Source organism: Hevea brasiliensis, chromosome 8 (assembly GCF_030052815.1).
Source record: "Hevea brasiliensis isolate MT/VB/25A 57/8 chromosome 8, ASM3005281v1, whole genome shotgun sequence".
In the NCBI taxonomy this organism is placed as follows: Eukaryota; Viridiplantae; Streptophyta; class Magnoliopsida; order Malpighiales; family Euphorbiaceae; genus Hevea; species Hevea brasiliensis.
This window is the reverse complement of record NC_079500.1, coordinates 8,610,842-8,614,737: the sequence shown is the minus strand read 5'-3', so window position 1 is coordinate 8,614,737 and position 3,896 is coordinate 8,610,842. Positions and strand designations below refer to the sequence as shown.

Here is a 3,896-nt window from a genome sequence, read left to right as displayed (position 1 = left end):
TGCTCATTGTTTGGTCTAAAATCTGAGCAAGAATCTGTATGGTACCCAAAAGTCAGCAAGTTACAGATCCTGGAGCATTGCAGCATTGGTTATGCGTTGGTGTGGAGCCATTCAATCCACAAAACCCCTTTTCCTAGCGCGTGCTCAAATGATCTCCTAATAGGTTTTATCCTAATTCATGGTACGCTTGCACTGCCTTTTGATTACTTAACTGACATTTATTTGTTACTGCTTGTTTCTTTACCTTCCTCAATCTTGACATAATCAATTCACTAATCTGTTGTAATGCTTTGTTATATAATTTTGGATTATGATTCAAACATTAAATCTGGAACTTGCAAGCAATTTGATTTCAAAAGTTGGTTTGAGCTATGATCACTATGTATATATATTAGTATCCTGGTTCATGACATCAAGAATAGCGTATGTGTAACGTAGTATTTATTTATTTTTTATTTAAAATACACAGGTTCGAGCTCGAACCCTTCCACTTCTGATTGCTTGGAATTTGTTGGGAAGTTGGTTGCATTAGCTTTGATGTACGAAGTAATAGTGGTGTTGCCTTCGCCCATTTGTTTCTTTTGCAACTGGCTGGAAGAAGGAAAAATTTCACCAGAAGATGTAAAAGAGGTAGATCCTTACTTATATAGTTGGTGCAACAAGGTCATAGATGCTGAGCTCATTGACTCTGAAGTTCTAGAATTCCGCTGAAGCTGAATTAGCGCCAATGGAGCACAGAACTAAGCCACGTGAATAGCAAACGTAGCAGGGAGTCTTATGCGTTGATCGTCTAATTCAACATCGCTTTGTCAAATCTATTTCTAATCAGCTATTATTTTTCAGAAAAGGATTTGATAATGTTTTGGTACATCAATCGACCAGTTGTTCTCTTTAACGGACGGGGTCTTAAAGACTTTAATGAGTCACTTCATGCGGATGCACAATTAGTGGGACTTCACAACTCAACAAGAGAAAATTTTTGAACAATGATCGCAATAAAAGTGATACCTTGATGCATCGGTTCCAAAAGGTATGCGGAATAGAAGTCCATAATTTGAAGCATGATTTTTCCTTTTAGTTTATTTGAATTCAATCGGTGATTGAACTTAGACTTACAATTGTGGAGATTACTCTAAAACTATTAAGCTAAAGCTCATTGGCCTTGGAACCATAATTACTAGTTCACTTTCCTAGTAAAATGCATACATGCTGTGAATTTTCTAAAACCAACTCATAGAAGCAATTTTACTTGGCAGGTAAGAAGACAGGGTCGCAAAATTACAAATTGGCGGAGGGTGTGCGACTCAGAGCGGGTCATTTGGACTCAGCCCATGAAGGATTTGCGGCTGATGGATTCTTCTTTCTGTGAGGGAACTTCTATTGCCAGATGGAGGGATTATTGACCTACTTGAGAAAGAGGTTGATTTATTATGTCAGCTCACCCATCCAAATATAGTTAAATACTTTGGCACAAGTAAGGATGAATCGAAGCTCTATGTTTTCCTCGAGCTTGTAAGTAAGGGCCCCTTGAAAAGGTTTATAAAGAATTTCCGCTGCAGGATTCCCATGTGTCTGTGTACACGAAACAGATATTGAAAGGCTTGAATTATCTCCATGAGCGAAATGTTGTTTACAGGGACATCAAATGTGCCAATGTATTGGTGGATGAAATGGATGTGTGAAAATTGCAGATTTTGGATTAGCAAAAGTAACCAACTTCAATGCAATCATTAAGTCCTGTAAAGGACTGCATGCTGATGGCTCCTGAGTTTTTTAATAGCAAGATAGCAGGAGGGTATGGGTTTCAAGCTGATATATGGAGCGTTGGGTGCACTGTATTGGAGATGTTAACCGGAAAACCTCCATACTCTGATTTGGGTTTGGAAAAAGGTCAATTAATTTATCGGATTGGAAAAGGCCACCGACCTTCTCTTCCTGATTCTCTGTCAGATGATTCGCGAGACTTTATCCAGCAATGCCTACAAGTTAATCCAAAGGATCGTCCCACTGCTGCTGAGCTTTTAGAACATCCATTTGTAAATAAATAGGTGAATGCTTGCAGGCTGCAGCGACTCTCGTTCTTGACAAATTTGTATTAATTTCAGCTTAAATTGTGGCAGCTGAAACGTGATCAGCTGTGAGGAATTTTTTTTTTTCCAAGTTCTTTTATTAATATAGAAATCCTGGATTTCTAGGTCAGTTCTTTTTTTCTGTTTCATTTGTTCAATTGAGACTCAACTATGGAGACAGACTCTTCTAAATCAGCTCTTGTTATCAAACTTTTGCAAACTTGCATATTTTGTACTGGATCATAAATCCAAAGGGAGCAACATGCATAATTTACTAAACAAATCATGTTATTGAAGAATGTTTTTGTTTATTTTTTTAAGTTTGCTTATTTAATTTGTATAACTAATCTATCTATGCATATATAATAATATAATATAATAAAGCTAGTCTCAAAATAAATTTTACCAAAAAGTGATAAATGACACTCCATTAATTTTTTTTCATATTTTTTCATTTTACCTTTATTCTCCTAATAATTTTAAAATATAATTAGATGATAATTGTGACACCTTACCGGCCTACAGGTAGCCGAGTAAGATATGTCACACAGTCAATTTGAACACCATATTTTATCTAAATTATTTTTAACCTTCCTTAATGTATTTCTTTATGGTGATGAAATGCAATTTATGAAATTTGACTCATTTAAGTCATTCATTGAAATTATAAATTCATTTGAGGTTCCGAAAATTTTATAGAAAATCTGGCAGAGTACCGGCTAAAAATGGATAAAACAGTTTTTCGGAACCTGTGAAAAACACTTCTAATATATTTCCCATCATTCTAAAAATAAATTATTTCTATATAATCTTAATTTTTCTAAAAACTTATTCTATTTGACATTCATTCATTTCATATGTTAATTATGTACAAATCAAAAATAAATACTAAATTTTCATTTATAAACACAAATTACAAATATTTGTATTAGTACCAAAATATATTACATGAGTTTTAACTATACATGATAAAATAAAGGTTTAATTACAAAATACAAACAGTACAAAATACCAAAATGGGACCTAGTGTCCTACCAATGCATCAAGTCCGTGAGGTGACACTGACACTATGTAGAATCGTGACTACTCACCCACCTGTGGTCTACGGCTCTCTCGCCTCTCTCCAACCTACGCATGACAAAAAGCAACGCGCTAAACAATGATGCTTAGTAGTGCCAATAATAAAATAAAAAGAACTAAAAGAAAATAAATATGCAGTGTATGGGTTAATTTCTCATACAAACAAATTATTGGTAATTATTTGTAGTATTATTTATTTGATACTTGTTATATCCATTATTTCATTAAATTTATCAACTTCCATTTTTGATTGCCCAAGTAACCTATATCGATCGATAAATGGGTAACCGCACTGGTACTAAGTACTGGCCGCTACACCATAGGTCATAATGTGTCTCCTGTACAACAAAACAAATAATAAGTCAGACAAACATTGGGCACAAGGCCAAGTATCACATCGATATCGAATGGCTAAAAGCCATAAAATCACAAAATGGTATAATGTTATATGCAAGATCGCTAATCGAACCCTATTGGCATGCCAACCTATCCAAACTAATCTTACTAGGTGTACTAGAGTACAAGATAAAGTTATTGATTGAATTTTCATGTTTTACATGTAAGGTTACTATTCATTTTACTATTTAGGTCAAATTATTGACTTTCCGATGCATAATAGCTACATGAGTCCTAATCACATAAATTTATCATATTTTGTTCTCAAAAGTGTTGGCATTAGTTGCCAATCCATACTTCTAACCAATGGAGAATAAATCAAAATTTCGCTTTTTGGGTATTAGAGTTCAT

General features: G+C 34.4%; 1 pseudogene; it reads left to right on the top strand.

Moving 5' to 3' along the window:
• Positions 1-2,199, top strand: part of LOC131182015 (mitogen-activated protein kinase kinase kinase 1-like) — a 5,084-nt pseudogene extending 2,885 nt beyond the window's left edge.
• The last annotated feature ends 1,697 nt before the right edge of the window (positions 2,200-3,896 follow it).